This window comes from Cibotium barometz, chromosome 23 (genome assembly GCF_041138505.1).
Source record: "Cibotium barometz isolate CiBa-2024 chromosome 23, ASM4113850v1, whole genome shotgun sequence".
NCBI lineage: Eukaryota > Viridiplantae > Streptophyta > Polypodiopsida > Cyatheales > Cibotiaceae > Cibotium > Cibotium barometz.
In genome coordinates, this window is record NC_141068.1 from 42,932,519 (window position 1) to 42,951,924 (window position 19,406).

The following is a 19,406-nucleotide window of genomic DNA, read 5'->3' on the forward strand; positions in this document are numbered from 1 at the left end:
AAGCTTTACAGAACTCCATCTCTTTGTTGACCACTACCCTATCTACTCTTTCGAGTATGGATACCTTGGCATCTGCTTTAGGCCCCAATATTACTCCGAAACAGTTTGGGGGCGAGCAAAAGTAGCGTACCAAGGAGATTGTGGACACTTGGCTACATAAGTGGCAAGTCCATTTTCAGTTTCATCCATATGATGATGGAAAAAAGATCCAATTAGCAGCAGGTTTCCTCTCAGGCAAAGCTTTGCTTTGGTGGAAGGAACTCAACCCTAAACCAACGACTTGGGCACAATTTGAAGACGTCTTCAAGAAAGAATTCCTCAAGGAGAAGAATGACTATGATGTTGTTGCCCGGTGAGATTCGTTATAGAAAAGGGTCCATGAATAGTGTTGCAGATACGCTTAGTCGAATTAGAGAGGTGAATACTTTGTCGTTCACCGAGATTTCTACTGCTTTATTTCAGTCATTGAGAGGGCTTTGCAGGATTGATAGTTATTTTGGTCCATTTTGGCAGAAGATCCAGGACGGGAGCTCTTGATTGACCAAGACTCAATGATTGAGCAGCCTACCATTCAGGCTGCAAGAGGCCAGTGGATGATTCGGAATGGTTTACTATTCCGTGATGACAAAATTTGTGTACCAGAGATCCCGGACATTAGGTCCAAGATTCTTAAGGAGTGTCACGACGCCTCTTCTGCTGGACACCCTGGGGTACCCAGGACATTATCGTTAGTGAAACACACTTTTTATTGGTTAAAGATGAAAGGGTATGTAGAAGATTATGTTCTCAAGTGTCAAGTTTGTCAAGCAAATAAAGTTGAACGCTTTAGACAGGCTGGGTTGTTGCATCCTTTGCAAATCCCAGGTAATAAATGGGAAAGTATCTTTGCAAATCCCAGGTAATAAATGGGAAAGTATTTCCATGGATTTTATTACCGGATTGCCAAGAACACATCAAGACCACGATTCTATTTGGGTTGCGGTAGATCGCTTGACAAAAATGGCTACATTTTTACCAACCCGAAAGACCATTACAGCTACGCAATTAGCAAGGTAGTTTATCGAGCAATTGTTTAGACTGTACAGACATAGTCAGTGATAGGGACTCCAATACGAGTGATTTTTGGAAACTTGTTTTTGAGAAGTTGGAAACAACTTTGAATTTGAGTTCCTCAGATCATCCTCAATCTGATGGCCAGACTGAAAGAGTGAATCAGATTTTGGAGGATATGCTTCGAACATATGTATCCAAAAGGCAGAGTTCATGGGAGGATTATCTTCCTATGTTAGAATTTGCATATAACAGGTGAAGCATACGAGTACACGTTTTAGTTCTTTCATGCTTATGTATGGTTTTCAACCTAGATCACCTGTTACTGTGGGATTCTCTGGACTTCAGCATGATGCAGCACGTAATTTTTTGCAAGATATGCAAGAAATGTTACAAGTTGCGAAGGAATCTATTAGAAGTGCTCAAGACCGAGACAAATTTTATTCTAATAGACATCGTTCACCAAGAGAGTTCTCTGAAGGAACGATGGTGTATTTACGAGTTCCGAAAGATTCGAAGACTTTACGGACAGGTCGATCTCCGAAATTATCCGGACCATTTCGTATTACACGACGGATTGGTTCAGTCGCATATGAATTGGATTTGCTATCTCATGTGAAAGTTCATCCTGTATTTCATGTCAGTAGACTTAAGGAAGTACTGGGTGGAACAGACCAGTTAGTTACTCCTCAAGAAATCATAGATGTCGAGGACAAGACATTTGTTCCACACGAACCTGAAAAGATTCTTGTATTTCGTGAAAGCAGATTACGTAATACGCTTATCACGGATTACAAGATCAAGTGGAAGGATCGTGTTGAGGAGGACGCTACATGGGAGACATTGACTACTCTTCAGAGAGATTACCCTGGCTTTTTAGTGAGCTCAGGAGTGAGATCTTAGAGGAAGGGGAGTATGTCATGTGCACAGTGTGTATCTACCGTGTGCTACACGCACATAAGACTAGCTTCGAGGTTGGGGAAGCTTGGAGCTAGGCAGGCTGATTGACGAGCTGAGTTAGGGATAGACTAACGGGCAGGCACCCAAGTATGGACGGGCAGGCGCCTAATGACCGGCCAAGAGTCTATAAAAGGGTGGCCAAGGTTAGTCATTAGTCATATAGAGTCTCGCGTGTCTTTGTGAGAGCTCTATGGTCAGGAGCATGGATCTAGTGCAGATGTGCACTCATGCAGCCAAGGCCGGCAGCAGTCTCGAGGCTCGCAAGGGTAGCTTCGTGGCGGTATGGGACGTCACGAGGTAGAGATTGGTCGGTACGTTCGTCTAGTTAGCTCACCTCGTGGCTCGGTGGGGACAGCCAAGACTTGTGGGCTTGCCCACGGCTGTCAAGGTTGGGAGGTGAGTCAGGCCTGCACCTCTGTCATGTTTGTTTGTAGGTTTCGAGTCTTGTACCAGGAGCGTTCTACAACGAGATGCTATGGGGATTGCTACACGCACACAAGACTAGCTTCGAGGTTGGGGAAGCTTGGAGCTAGGCAGTCGTATTGGCGAGCTGAGTTAGGGATGGACTAACGGGCAGGCATCCAAGTATGGACGGGCGGACGTCCAAGTGTGGACGCCCGATGACCGGCCAAGAGCCTATAAAAAGGTGGCCAAGGTTAGTCATTAGTCATATAGAGTCTCCCATGTTTTTGTGAGAGCTCTATGGTCAGGAGCCTGGATCTACTGTAGACGTGCACCTGCTTCATGCAGTTGAGGCCGGCACAGCAGTCTCGAGGCCCGCAAGGGTAGCTTCGTGGCGGTATGGGACGTCATGACATAGAGATTGGTCGGTACGTCCATCGAGTTAGCTCAGCTCGTGGCTCAGTGGGGACAGCCAAGACTTGTGGGCTTGCCCACGGCTGTCAAATCCCCATAGGATCTGCTCGTAGAACGCTCCTGGTACAAGACTTGAAACTTGCAAACAAATGAAACAAACATGACGGGGTTGCAGGCGTGACTCACCTCCCAACCTTGACAGCCGTGGGCAAGCCCACAAGTCTTGGTTGTCTCCACCGAGCCACGAGCTGAGCTAACTAGATGGACGTACCGACCAATCTCTACCTCGTGACGTCCCATACCGCCGCGAAGCTACCCTTGTGGGCCTCGAGACTGCTGCCGGCCGAGACTGCATGAAGCAGGTGCACGTATGCACTAGATCCAGGCTCCTGACCATAGAGCTCTCACAAAGACACGCGAGACTCTATATGACTAATGACTCCTTGGCCACCCTTTTATATGCTCTTGGCCGGTCAAATCCCCATAGGATCTCCTTGTAGAACGCTCTTGGTACAAGACTCGAAACCTGCAAACAAACGAAACAAACATGACGGGAGTGCAGGCCTAGCTCACCTCCCAACCTTGACAGCCGTGGGCAAGCCCACAAGTCTTGGTTGTCCCACCGAGCCACGAGCTGAGCTAACTAGATGGACATACCGATCAATCTCTACCTCGTGACGTCCCATACCGCCACGAAGCTACCCTTGCGGGCCTCAAGACTGTTGACGGCCTCGTCAGAATGAAGCAGGTGCACGTCTGCACTAGATCCAGGCTCTTAACCATAGAGCTCTCACAAAGACACGTGAGACTCTATATGACTAATGACTAACCTTGGCCACCCTTTTATAAGCTCTTGGCCGGTCATCGGGCGTCCACACTTGGGTGCTCGCCCGTCCATACTTGGGTGCCCACCCGTTAGTCTATCCCTAACTCAGCTCGTCAATCAGCCTGCGTAGCTCCAAGCTTCCCCAACCTCGAAGCTGGTCTTGTGTGCGTGTAGCACACGGTAGATGCACACTGTGCACATGACATACTCCCCTTCCTCTAAGAGCTCACTCCTGAGCTCACTAAAAAGCCAGGGTAATCTCTCTGAAGAGTAGTCAATGTCTCCCATGTAGCGTCCTCCTCAACACGATCCTTCCACTTGATCTTGTATTCCGTGATAAGCGTATTACGCAATCTTCTTTCACGAAATCCAAGAATCTTTTCAGGTTCGTGTGGAACAAATGTCATGTCCTCGACATCTATGATTTCTTGAGGAGTAACTAACTGGTCTGTTCCACCCAGTACTTCCTTAAGTCTACTGACATGAAATACAGGATGAACTTTCACATGAGAAGGCAATTCCAATTCATATGCGACTGAACCAATCCGTCGTGTAATACGAAATGGTCCACAGTATCTAGGGGATAATTTCGGAGATCGACCTGTCCGTAAAGTCTCGGAATCTTTCGGAACTCGTAAATACACCATCGTTCCTTTAGAGAACTCTCTGGGTGAACGATGTCTATCAGAATAAAAAATGTCTCGGTCTTGAGCACTTCTAATAGATTCCTTCGCAACTTGTAACATTTCTTGCATATCTTGCAAAAAATTACGTGCTGCATCATGCTGAAGTCCAGAGAATCCCACTGTAACAGGTGATCTAGGTTGAAAACCATACATAAGCATGAAAGGACTAAAACGTGTACTCGTATGCTTAGTACTGTTATATGCAAATTCTAACATAGGAAGATAATCCTCCCATGAACTCTGCCTTTTGGATACATATGCTCGAAGCATATCCTCCAAAATATGATTCACTCTTTCAGTCTGGCCATCAGATTGAGGATGATCTGAAGAACTCAAATTCAAAGTTGTTTTCAACTTCTCAAAAACAAGTTTACAAAAATCACTCGTAAACCTAGAGTCCCTATCACTAACTATGTCCTGCGGTAACCCGTACAGTCTAAACAATTGCTCGATAAACTGCCTTGCTAATTGCGTAGCTGTAATGGTCTTCCGGGTTGGTAAAAATCTAGCCATTTTTGTCAAGCGATCTACCACAACCCAAATAGAATCGTGGCCTTGATGTGTTCTTGGCAATCCGGTAATAAAATCCATGGAAATACTTTTCCATATGCAACAACCCAGCCTGTCTAAAGCGTTCAGCTTTATTTGCTTGACAAACTTGACATTTGAGAACATAATCTTCTACATACCCTTTCATCTTTGGCCAATAAAAAGTGTGTTTCACTAACGATAATGTCTTGTGTACTCCAAGGTGTCCAGCAGAAGGGGCATCGCGACACTCCTTAAGAATCTTGGATCTAATGTCGGGAATCTGTGGTACACAAATTTTGTCATTACGGAATAGTAAACCATTCCGAATCATCCACTGGCCTCTTGCAGTCTGAATGGTTGGCTGCTCAGTCATTGAGTCTTGGTCAATCAATGAGCTCCCGTCCTGGATCTTCTGCCAAAATGGACCAAAATAACTATCAGTCCTGCAAAGCCCTCTCAATGACTGAAATAAATAAGTAGAAATCTCGGTGAACGACAAAGTATTCACCTCTCTAATTCGACTAAGCGCATGTGCAACACTATTCATGGACCCTTTTCTATAACGAATCTCAAAATCAAAATCTTGCATTAATTCAGCCCATCGAGCTTTCCTTCCTCTCAAATCATCTGCATCACACACATACTTGATTGACTGATGATCAGTCAATACCACAAACTTGGAGCGAGATAAATAATGTCTCCAAACCTTGAGAGCGTAAATCACAGCATAAAGCTCCTTCTCAAGGGTTGGCCAATGAGATTGAGTGTCGTCTAGCTTTTTACTTTCAAAAGCAACAGGTCTACCATCTTGAAATAGCCACATATAAAAGATGTGACCTAAAGTGTGTTCACATGGTCCGGCCATAAACTGTGCCAGGTGGACCAAACCACTTATAAACCTCTATAAGTGAAACTAAGCTAAACTGGGGGAAAAAACCTCCACTAACTGAAGTAAAAAGTGCCCCAGTAACCTACTGATGATCACTAGCACTCCCTTGGGTGCATACACAGCATAAAACCCAACAACAGCCAAGACTTGTGGGCTTGCCCACGGCTGTCAAGGTTGGGAGGTGAGTCAAGCTTGCACCCCCGTCATGTTTGTTTGGTTTGTTTGCAGGTTTCGAGTCTTGTACCAGGAGCGTTCCACGAGGAGATCCTATGGGGATTTGACACACGGGCAATTATCCTCCAGTTTGAGAACGAAGTGAAGAGGATTGATTTCTTCAAGACAAGGGTCATTCTCCGAGGTTTGGAGGGCAGCCCCATTTACCTAGATGAGGACCTCATAGAGGCCCAAGTGGAGCATCGGAAATAGCTCATGCCAAAAGTACGGGCAGCCCGAGCGGAAGGGAAGAAAGCAGTCTATAGAGATGGCCATGTCATCATTGATGGCAAGGTGATTGCATAGGGATACGCAGCCTGTGAGGCACAGATACAACTTGCAGTCTTGAACTGTAATGGAGCACTATGGTCAGACCCAGGCCGGATGGATGATGTGATCAAGAACAAGGACATTATTTTCTTTACAGAGACACACCAGAGCCCTCAGAGAGGTCTACCACGTGTAACAAGATTTGAGTGGGAATCAGCTTTTAGAGGGAGCACACGAATGCAGGTAGAGCTAGAGGATTGGGAGGAGTGGCCGTTCTATTCAAAATAGAGCTTCAGTCGAGGATCAACATCATCAACAGAGACCCACAGGCCCATTTTGTGTGGCTGAGATTTCAGCTGACAAACGCCAGGACTATGTACATTGCTGTGTGTTACTTTCCACCAAACACCTCACATTATGCCACGAATACATAGGAGATAAGAGGATGGAGAGGAGATAGAGGAGGTGGAGGAGAGGGAGGAGACCGGAGGAGCTACATCACCATATAGTGCGCTCTAAGATGAGATTACACAGTACCTCAGATTGGGAGAGGTCTTACTAGTGGGAGACTTCAATGCCAGGATGAGGAGCAGGCAGTGCACTGCATATGATTTTGAGGGAGATCCCATACAGCTACCTACTCTAGAGGACGAGGACTCTGGATCACGGAGGGTGTCTGCAGATACTAAGCCAGTCAAATACTATGGACAGGGGCTTCTAGAGCTAGGATTACGCCATTGTCTCCTCATCTATAATGGGATGGAGAGATGGCCACAGTCAGGAGGACTTACATGCTTTCCACATGGAGGTGGAAGTAGCGCAGTGGATTACATCCTAGGCTCCTGGGAGACAGCTCAGCTCACACATGATTTCTCAGCACCCCCCATACCCATCGGAGCTGATCACACATACTTATCTTTCACCATGATAGCCAACCCCCCTCCTCCCGCCTCAGCACCCACCTCCACCCATCACACCACTGTCCAGTTCACTCATGACTGTGATCACATATATCAGGATACCCTTTACCATGGTCTACTTGACATGGATCCCACGGCACCTCTGGAGAACAGTTGACTGATCTACTCCACTCCTTTGCCATTGCCAGCTTCCCTCATACCACCCATACCCCCTCTAAAGCTAAAGTAGGGATGATGCCCCATAATGGTTGGTATGACGACGAGTGTCGTGAGACTCGTGCTCGCCTCAAACGACAGAAAGAACTAGGGGAGATCTCTAAGCGTGAAGCTCAAAGATTAAACCAAGCTGTGACTCGTCAGCAGAGGAGGAAACACAAAATCGAACAATACTGGGAGTTGTACCAACTATTCTTGAGTATTAACTTGAAAGAGGCTTGGAGGCGGTTTCATGAGCCACAACCACCCACACCCATCACCGATCCGACCACCTGGCATGATTATACAAAGTCCCTCTACCATGTACCAGATCAGCTCATATTACCCTCTCCACCCGATCCTCGACCCACCACCTCCGTAGACGTTAATATATCTTTTCTTTCTTTTCTTTTTCTACTTCTCTATGTCATGAGCATGTGATTAGGGTTAATCTTTATTGCTTTGCATTAATCATCATTAAGCACACTTCCTCGTAGTAATCATGTTACATTGGTATCAGAGCATCTAGGTCTATGCTAGGTAGAAGTTGTGCATGTTGAATTAGGGTTTCTGAGGGTTTGCGTTTTAGGGTTTTCAAGCCAAAATTAGGGTTTCCTTTTTTGGCATCATATTAGCCCTTGCAACAAGTTTTCTGCCCCATATTCAATGTGCAAAGTCAAAATGCAAATTAGGGTTCGCGTTTTTGCATCTTTAGCCCATTTTTGCATGTAGCATAGGTTGCATATAGACTAGGAGCAGCGAAATTCTTAGTCTAGGTCTAGTCTAAGTAGGAAATGACTTCGTTTGAACATTCACTGGACCAAAACCTCACCCCAATGGAGAGGTTCATGCAGATTGTAGGTAGATGGGGTTTGAAGCCAAGGTCCAAGAGCAACAAGAAGAACACATGGCCGAATAGATCAGGAGTGGCGTCAACAACAAGAGGAACATAGGCCCAAATGGAACCGAATGGATCAGGAGCAGCGTCAAGGGGAAGAAGAAGATGATAGGAGATTCTTCAAGCAATTGAAGAACCTGATGGCAACCACGAGACCAAGCACAAGCAAGGAAGCTATGGTGGCAGTTAAGCTGGATAACTGTGCCGCAGTTAAGGACGAAGGACAAAGGGATACCATACAGACACAAGAAACAGTGTCAGATCCACAAGTCGAGGTCAACCAAGGAGCGCAAGTGTCTAGTTGTGTAGAGCCCCTATCAATTCCACAACTGGTCTCAAAGATCATCACAGACTATGAGGTTTCAACAATTCTCTCCGAATCTGTTAAGCATGAACATGAAGTTCCAGTAGCTCTCTCCAAATCCATTGAGGAGGAGGATCAGGTTTTAGCATGTCTCTTTGAATCCATTGAGGAGGAGGGTGAGTTGAGTTCTTTAGTAGTTCCCATGGAGGTAGATCTCTCCAAATCCACTTTGGAGGAGGACGTGGTCAACCCAACAGTTTCCATATGGAGTTTACCATGCCAGCAGAGCATCCAAAGATCAAGGGACCAATTCTAGTGCGTGCAGTTCTAGCAACAACACTGGCGGAGGCACTAGGAAAGCAAGCAGATTCAGTAGCCCTCCTACCTCAGTGAGATTTCAAGATTGTGTGGGTGTCTCAACACCAACCGCATTTGAGCTTTCATACCAGAGTGGATCAAAGGCGCATCATGTGCACCCATGTAGAAGGGGATGTCACATGCACACTTTTCCGAGGTGTGACATGGACATGCTTATTTCTTACAGCCACCTAAAGTGCAAAGAGGAAGATTATGCGCAGATTGGAGCCATTTTGGCAGCCTTATAGGTGCCCAGGACATGCACCAATGGTTGGGACATATTCTGGGCACATTATGAACACATTTTATGACATTTTTTATGACTTTTTATGGCCTTAAAGGTGAAAACCGACTTGATTACGACTTCTATAGAAATCCCTATATAAAGGCAAGTCATGGGTCATTCTCAGCATTCAAAGACAGAGATTGCAAAGCCAAGACCAAGGACATGCAGTCTAATAGTTTGGATCAGCCTAGTACATCTCCAAATCAGCGTTTTCCATTAATGCACAGAGGAGGATAGTAAGCATTAGTTCAAGCATAGTGTTCATAGTCTAGATCTACATTGAATCTATGACAATCATTGTATTTACTCATTCATTGAGTAATATATAGGAGTAGATTAGGTAAAGAGTCTCTCTCTTCTCCTTCTCTCTATTTCTCTATGTCATGAACATTAATCTTTATTGCTTTGCATTAATCATCATTAAGCACACTTCCGCCGCCTAGTAGTCATGCTACATACCTTCTGGATTGTGGGTGGTTTGAAGCATAGAACCTACGGTTGGGAGGTGAGCTAGCCTGCAGCCCTCTTAGGGGGTTTGTACTAATCACTCGTGTTTTGCCTTTAGATCTGTGGGGTTGAGAGATTCTGGGTTCACACTAGTAAGTTAGTTCCCCCCGCAAGACACCACTGTTTTATTTTTTTTGGAGCCACGGGAGCATGTTATTACACTTGGGTAGGGATTGCCTAGGATCCTTGGATCGTGGATAGCAGAGCTACAAGGCACATGACACCCCATGCCGATCGGTTTAGTGTCCTCGAATCTGTCACCTTGGATCGAGCCATGATCATCGGTAACAACAGCAGGTTTTCCATTAAAGGGTGTCACCAGATCCCACTTAGTACACAGAAGGGAGGTAAAACTTTATGAAATGTTCTGTATGTTCCCTCTCTCTCTAAGAATCTACTCTCAGTTTCCAGCATGCTTTTTTAAAAAATGGTGGTCATTTTCGAAGACAAGGGAGTAGAGATCCACCATAAAGGTTCTAACCAGAGGTGATGGCAAAGGGAGTGGAAGTAGGCGGGCTGTTCAAAATAACAGCTTTTGTGGCACAAATGAGTGCCAGTGAGTATCGTGTGTTGCACGAGAGATTTGGCCATGCTCCACTCTGCACTTTGGCGGAGATGCAGGAGAAAAATATGGTGGATGGTCGGCCGGTCATCAAGGATATGCGGACAGCAGTATGTGTTGCTTGTTTGCAGGGTGAGCAACTCAGGTTCCTGTTTCAGGATTCCCAGCATCGTGCGACAGCCCTGCTGGAACTTGTTCATTCTGATCTCTGCGGGCCTATGTCTACAAAATCATATGGTAATTCTCTCTACTGTATGGCATGCTGATTTCAACTGGAAGACAAGGATTTATTTTCTGAAGTAAAATTCACAGGCATTAGAGAAATTTAAAGAATGGACAGCCATGGTAGAGAGGGAAACAAAGAAGAACTTAAAGTGCTTCGGACAAATAGAGGTGGAGAATACATCTCCAAAGTGTTCAAGGAGTTCTGCAAGAAGAGGGAGATAAAGCATCAGCTCACTACCTCCTACACACCACACCAGATTGGGTAGCTGAAAGGAAGAATCAGACCATCATGGAAATGGCCCGATCTATGTTGAAGGCCAAGAATCTGCCTTGAAGTTTTTGGGCAGAAACCGTGCAGACAGCCACGTACATCGTTAATAGATGCAAAACCAGGTCCCTGGATGGCAAGACACATGAGGAGATGTGTGGTTCCCATTTGAGAGTTTTTGGATGTAAAGCTTTCGTGTATGTTCCAGATGAAACTAGAAAGAAGCTGGATGCCAAATCAAAGGAGTGAACAGGATGCGTGAGGTAATTGATGAACCTACTTTAGTTCAGCCAGAAAGAGGGAAGCAGGTTGAGCCAGAACACAGGATATGCAGGATGAAGAGGGGGCAGAGAGTGCTCCAAAGTCAAAGAAGAAGTGCCAAGATGGTATCTTCAAACACTTCAGCAGTCAGCTGTGCAGAAGATCCCAAAAGCAAGTGAAGGCCCAAGGAGATCTCAGAGATTGCTGAATGAGCATGCATTGGTAGCTGTTGAAGAGCCAAGGATTTTCTCCGTGACACTGGAGAAAGTTGAATGGATGGAAGCTATGGCCAGAGTGCTTCATGCCATCATCAGAACAACACATGGGACTTGATGCCCAAGCTGCAAGGGAGAAGGTAATAGGAACAGACAGAGACAATGAGTGCTTGGATTCCTGTTTATGTTTATCCATGCAAAGCATGTTTCAGATGCGCTTCTTGAGAGACCGATAGAAGAATTTGACAGTGATGAGACATGTAGCAGAGGCCTTACTGTAAATAGTCCATTTGTGGCACGTTTCTCTATGCTAGTATCTCTCTTGCCAACTTGTTATTTATGTACAACTTGCATTTTTCCATCTTGACAAAATTTATGGAGCATGTTTGTAGTTGATTTTTCAAGCTTTAATATCTTGATGGACTATGTTGCAGATCCCTTTGCGGAAGCCAATGGTGAGGATTCAAGTGCAGGTGCAAAAGACTATGTTCATGTTCGCATCCAGCAGCGCAATGGCAGGAAGAGCCTGACCACTGTTCAAGGCTTAAAGAAGGAGTTCAACTACAACAAAATACTCAAGGACTTCAAGAAAGAGTTTTGCTGCAATGGGAGCCTAGTTGAAGACCCTGAGCTGGGTCAGGTGTGTCATCTCTCGGTCTCTCCCTTGTTTTTCTTGAAGTAATGAAGCTTATCAGACTTTTGAACTGCAGGTGATTCAGCTCCAGGGCGATCAACGAAAGAATGTGTCTCAATTTCTTGTACAGGTTTGTTTTATTCTGATTTTTGTGAAATCTATCTTAAAAACCATTCTTTGTTTTTAAATATTTTTGAGAGAAGAAAAACGCTTACTTTTTAGCAATCAAGTGTAATGTTGCGGTGCAAACTTGTCTTGTTCAAAAGGATGTTATGATGAGAGTGTGGATTGTTTCAGTCCTAGTTATTTTGAACTTGCAGGCTGGGGTTGTCAAGAAGGATCATATCAAGATTCATGGGTTTTAAGGTGCAGGCTGGGGTCGTCAAGAAGGATCTTATCAAGATTCACTAGTTTTAAGGTGCTCAGAGTAAGTTGATGATGATGCTTTGGTGTATCTCATGCCACCATGACCTTATATACTGATGCTTAATATCGTAAGGCTTGAAGACTATTTATGAAATGCTTCTACTCATTTTTAAGCGTGACATTGGTTCGGTTTGGTAAGTTCTTGAAATGGTTAAAACTATTGTGGGATTAAGGCACAACAATTTTAAATGCATAGCTCTTTTCTTTTTTGGGATTTGTTTGTTTCTCTGTGTGTGTGTGTTTTTGGGGGCAGGCATTTTTAGGGTTTATGTGTTGTAATAATTTAGCAAGTATTTGATGGCCAAAATGGCCATCATTAAAAAGCCAGCCTGATTGAAAATATCATTCCTGGATGTTGCGTGTGCGTTTGCATGTGTTATCTGGCCACACATTATTTGGATCTGGATTGATTGAGAGAGAGAGAGAGAGAGAAAGAAAGAAAGATATATTAAGCGTCTACTAAAGACCCAATTGGCAGGGGGGGCTAAGTGTCAGCTTGTATGATAGTTTGTCCCAATGGTAAAGACTCACCTCACAACCATATTTACTTGAATACTTTTATTGTTAAGTTTTGAGTGATTTGCAAGTCTGTTCTTTGTGTGCACTTTTGAGGCTCTACGGCTTTCTTGTGCTCTCATCATCCAAGGAAATCCAACACATTGCGTGTGTTATCTGGCCACACATTATTTGGATCTGGATTGATTGAGAGAGAGAAAGAAAGAAATATATTTTAACGTCTACAAGAGGCCAAACTGGCCTATGAGACAAAAGTACCAATACATCCAAAACTCAAGGAAACTAAATGTCCCGAGTAGAAAATGAAAAGCATAAACTGAAAAACAACTAGCTATAACATGTGGCCAAAGAGGAACTAGTGGCCTGATACAACTGCCAGAAAAAGGCGTATCTGATAAAAGTGTGGAACTGGAAAAATGGTAGGCTATGGAAAGCAGCTGAGATAGACTCATCCCATAATGTCTCGCATAGGTTGATCCAGCATAGACAGGCTGAAGCGTCGAGGTCGTGCCAATATCGCCTGTATCCTGTGATAACGTCTTGGCTGGGGTTGCGGCCCAGCAGGTCGTGGACGTCGTGCTCTACATAGCTCTCCAGCTCTGTCCAGGGTGACTCCTCAAGGTGGCTGTGGGGCCCCAGTTGACTTGTGGTCAACGGTGCACGGGGTCGCTGCTGCTCTGAAGAAGTCGGTAAGGGTGCACTGGCCTATGTCTCGGACATGTCCCCCTTGTCTGGAGCGTAGGATGTGGTCTCGGTGTCTGCGCAGCTCGAGGAGAAAAATCCCAAGGCAACGCTGGTCTTAGTAGTCCGCATCACTCTGGACAATGGCCCAAATCCATCTCGGAAGAGGCAATGAAAGCACCCCCGGATCTCGTAGTACACTGGGCACTGACATATGTAGTGCTCCTCAGTCTCTGGCTCCAGTTGACAGAGCCGGCAAATCCGATCCTCAAGGGCAAGGGAGACGGCTCCATATCGACCGGTCTCTATCCTCAGCTGATGTGAAGACGTGCGGATCTGGACAATAGCACATCTGACTCCATGAGAGGTGAATGTCCATGTACCTCGGGCGGACAACAAAACCATCAGGGGATAAGTGGAGAAGATGCTCTCGGTAGAAAGCCATCTTTGTCCCTAGTGGCTCGGCCGGTGTGATCCATGTGTGTGCTATGTGTAGCTGAATGATTCATGCCTGGGGTATTCAACATTGGCTGGTTATCCAAATCTTAGATTGAACTTCTTGCACCCTCCAGGCTGTGGTGAATACATGGATGATTAGGACATCAGGTCTAAAAAGAATTGCGATCGTTATTTATGCTGTGGCCAAAAAGCAATTCATGATTTCTTGACTTGGGTGTTTTAAACCTCATCCTTCCTTGTTGAAGAATAGTCTGATCTAGCCCACCTAGCTCGTATATCTACTCACACGTGTCCTAGGTGTCCTACGGCCATCAAAGAGAATCAGGTAGGTTGGGCACACCATTAGTCTTCTTTTTCTTGGTGAAGATAAGAGTCTCAACAGGAGTTGTGATTCGTGAATGATTGTGGGGTGGGAATCTAGGCATTGGTATCATAGGCAGCTTCTTGGACACCTCCTTTGTGAGGATTGGGGCGTTAGCTGCAAATCCATTGCTCCACTTTGGAATTTTTCAAGTAAGATACCAAGGGTTGAAAGCCATGCATGCCACTGTGGTTAGAGTAGGGGTGGACAGAAGGCTGGCAGGGCATCAGGTCTTTGTAGCATGGTGTAGGGAGAGAGCATGTGGGGCTTGATTTGGAGTAGTGATATCATGCAGTGGATTGAACAGTGAGTGTAGTGGGGTGTGTGAGAGATGGGCAATGATTTTGCTGCAGGTTGGTGCTTTGACTCTCCCTATAACTCATACAAAGCCATGTCTCTTGGTGCTTTGACTCTCTCCCTATAACTAACTCATACAAAGCCATGACTCCCAATATCATTTCCGATGGGAGGGCTAACTCCCGGATCTGTTTGAAGAGGCATGCCCGAGGTATAATATCAATTGCTTTGCAAAAACATACAAAGCATGCTGTGAACATGTCGCTCACCTCAATGATGGTGAAAAGATGTGATCTAATGTAGAGTAGGTCCTCTCACAGCCTACCGGTTGTGTTGCTCTATACCATGCCTGTCTTCTAGGGAAATGACCTTGGACTCCAACACATATCCATATAGTTTTGCCAGCATGTGGTCAATTATAGAAGTGCGGTAGTTATGGGTCCGGTGTTATGGATTAGTGTGATAGTGTTACTAGATGAAAAAGGGGGAAATCCTTGGATGACAGCCATATTAAACATACTGGCTAGCAAAGGAGCTGAATAATCATATGCATGAGCAATATGCTCCTCAAGCTCACGGACCTCAGCATTGCCATAACATAATCTGTGTATGGTCTAAGTAACTTTGGAAGTGGTGAAAAGGGTGGCAGAGGTTTTTGAGGGGGGAGGGGGGGGGTGGTGATTGGTTTGTTATGTGCTATATGTTTTGGCATATGGTCCCAATGATAGGGATGGGTGGCTTTTGCTTCAGGAGTTTCTGCCATTGTTGGGGTAAAGGCACTATGCCCACCCTTATAGTGTGTACAAGCCCATAAGTTATAGTACATAGTACACTTAGTACTTTTAATGTACTAAGTGCACTATGTGTACTAGTGCAATATACATGTGTGATAGGGGAGTCACACACTCATGCTACATGAGTTGACTTATCCCCACATCTCTCTCTCTCTCCCTTGTTCTTCTCTGTGTATGTCTCCCACACATGAATTAACCTAACCCTAATTCCTGTTTCTCTCACACAACTGGTATCAGAGCTAGCAGCAAGTGACTGGCTTGGGTGTGTACACGCAGGCGGAGCAGGCTTCCTGCAGTACGAATAGCCTTGGTGAGAGCCTTAGCGTGGAGCGAACACAAGCACACCACAGGCAGTCGCAGCAGCCAGGCGGAACAGGCGAAGGCGTTGGCGAACGTGAACGTGTTCATGGCAGCTAGCCACGCTGCTGCAAAGAAGCTGTGCTTTCAGGATGGCCAGTCGGCGTGAAGCGCTACAAGGCGTAATACAACAGCCGAATAGTAGGCGGACGTCAATCTAACAGGCGTCGAACGTGCGCTAGCGAGGAGGCCAGCGGAGCGTCTCAAGGAGCGCCATAGCTAACAGCCAGTCGTAGGCTTGCAAAAGGCGCCTGGCCACAAGGCGTAAGGAGGCGACGAAGGCTTTGTTCGTCGGCTGGCTACTAGGCGAACACGTCAGGGAAATCCTTCTCGTCCGTTTCCAGCAGGAAGGAGACGTGTTCGAATCCTTCTAGTGTATTGTCGATAGCGAGAAGACCTTCATCTGCACCGTTGGATTCGCTACAACGAGGTGGTGTGCGCCACTAAGATGGGCGATGGCAGGAGCAGCTAATGATGGGTGTGTCGAGGAAAGTGCTAAGGCGACCTCCATAGAAGCTTGACCGCTGCGAAAGGAGTCCTTCTTCTGTACTAATCAGCAGCAGCATCCGACGCAGCACCAGCATCAGAAGTGCCCCCCCCCCCCACCTGCACAGAACAGTAGCACCAAATCATCACCCCCTTTTCCTACAACAACAAAACCCGCCTGCAAATCAGAGAAAAATCAGAAAATTACAAGGTATTTTCCTCAATTTTTTTTTTGGGATTTGCAATTGAGCAAGTACAATCAACAATTGAGCAGGTACAGGTGCCCAATTGCTCAATTTTTGAGCAAAATTGAAATTGGGTGACATTGGTCACAATCAGGATCAATTTGCAGGAAATTGAATGTCGAAATTTGGGGCTTTTGATGTAATTGTGCAATTAAGCACTCATACATGCTGTATGATGTGAGAAATCGCACATTTGGGCAAAATTGCAGCAAATTGCAGTGCAAATCAAGGGGCTTTTGTGCCGATTTGGTTGATTTGCATGCAGGCAATCGCATTTGATGCTGTGGATAATGTGTTGATGCCTTACAAGCACTCAATGTGCCTGTAAATCAAGGGGCTTTCATGTATTTGATGTATATGTGGCCAAGGGGAAGCATCGTGAACACTCTGGATGCCTTCATGTGCGTCAATGTACCATGTATGATCATAAATTGATCTTAAATCAAGGGGCTTTTCAAGTTCGTATGCTTGTTGAGCTTGGCAAAGCAGCAAGCAAGACAGTTATGCCTTGAATCCTCAAAAATCAGCTTGCAGTCAAGGGGCTTTTGCCCAATTTCTGTTCGGGACTGTAGAAGTCTGATTTTCACTCATTTGGACAGCCAAGAGAGCATTTATTGCTACTGTACCTGCTGGTACAGATTTGGCACAGCTTTGTGCAAGTTTTGGCATGGCTGTACACTGTTTTGAGTGACCAAAAGGTTCAATTTCAGCTGCTGTACTTGCCGGTACAGGTTTGTTACATCATTGGTGAGCACTTGGTACTGTTGTACAGTACTTTGGAAGGGCAATAGAGCACATTTAAGGTGCTGTCCAAAATCTGCAGCAACCAGATTTTGGTGATTTCATCACATAAAGTGGGAGAAAAGTTGCATTTGTGCTTCCGCAGTGGGAGATAAAGCTTGGGAGAACAACTGTGAGCACTTTGTGTGCTTTTGGTGCAGTGTTTGCACATTTTGCAGGGAGTCAGGCATTGACAGGTTGCATATTGCTATGGCAACCACAGGTGAGAGCTCTTCATTGCTTCACATCAAGAAGCTTGAAGGCTCGCATAATTATGATATTTGGCAAACCCAGTGCTACAATGTGTTGCTCCAGAAAAAGCAGCACAAGCCTATCAAAGAAAGGGGTGTGATGCCCGCTTCTCTTACTGCTGAAGAGTGGGAAGATATGGATGAGCTGGCAAGATCTACTATCATGTTGTCTGTGTCAGACTCTTACTTTTCAGCATTCGTGAAGAGAAGACAGCTTGGGGAATGTGGCAGAGATTGCAGGACTTGTATGCCCAACAAAGTGCCTCAAGCAAAGTGTATTGGCTGAAGAAACTCATAGGTCTTCAGATGAAGGAAGGGGCGTCTATGACAGCCCATCTAAATGAGTTTAATGGTATTGTCAGCCAGGTCATTAATCAAAAGTTGGCAATGGACGATGAGTTCAAAGCCACTTTTCTGTTATGCACTTTGCCAGAGAGTTGGGACACATTCAGGACAGCCACTAGCAATTCGCATGCTATGCTGTCATATGCAGATGTTGAGGGTGCTCTTCTTCAAGAAGAGATGAACAGGAAAAACAACTCTGTTGGAAAGTCCAATGCAATGAATGCACGTGGGAGATCCCAACAAAGGGATAAAAGCCAAGAAAGGGGAAGGAGCAAGTCTCGCTCCAAAAAGGATTTGGAATGCCATTATTGTGGCAAGAAGGGACACATTAAAAAGCAATGCTACAAATGGAAAAATGATCAAAAGGAAAAGGGAAAAGGCAAAGACAAAGAGAAAGATGAAGCCAAAGATGTAAAGCCAAAGGGCAAAAGTGGAGTCAAGATTGAAGAAATCAATGTGTCACATGCAGGTGGCAGTGAGGATGAGGTCCTCTTTACGTCTTCACTTGATGCCCATTCACTTCTTACAGGTGGTCATGGTATGCACTCATGGATCATTGATTCAGGTGCCTCCTTTCATGTCACAGGTTGCAGAGACTTGTTTGTCAGGTATACTGCTAGCAATGAAGGAGTGGTTTATTTGGGTGATAACCATGCATGCAAGATTCTTGGCAGAGGTGATGTGAGGCTTGTGTTTTCAGATGGCTCACAGCTTATGCTCCATGATGTCAGGCATGTGCCTGAGATCAAGAAGAATCTGCTTTCTACTGGACAGCTTGATGATGCTGATTATGTTACCACATTTGGTAGTGGAAAGTGGAAAATTAGTAAGGGCTCACTGGTTGTTGCCAGAGGCTCTAAGGTGGACACTCTTTATTTCATGCATGCAGGTGTTTGTCACCATGCTAATGTAAATGCAACCGAGCTGCCGGAAATCTCTATGTGGCATAGCCGGTTGGGACACATGAGTGTCAAAGGAATGGAGCAATTGTCTCGTTTGGGTTACTTGCCTTCTCTAAAGTTTTCAAGTTTTCAGTTTTGTGAGCATTGTATATATGGTAGGCAACTACAGTGCCCCCACAAGAAAGCTCTTGGACAGAAAGATGCTCAGTTAGAGCTTGTGCATACAGATGTATGTGAGATGCCTCAGCTTTCTTTGGGAGGGGCAAAATACTTTGTGTCTTTTATAGATGATGCCACACGCAAGGTGTGGGTTTATCCTCTTCGTTTGAAGAGTGATACATTCTCAGTGTTTCAGAAGTTTGTTGCTCTTGTTGAGAATCAAACTGGCAAAACACTGAAGGCTTTGCGTTCCGACAATGGTGGAGAGTATATGTCCAAACAGTTTCAGGACTTTTGTGATGCTAAAGGCATCAAGAGGGAGCTCTCTACTCCTTATGATCCTCCACAAAACGGGACAGTAGAGAGGATGAACAGGACCATTCAGGAGAAGGTCCGTTCTATGTTGTCACATGCTGCATTACCTCATGGTTTTTGGGCTGAAGCTGTTATGACAGCCGTTCACCTTATAAACAG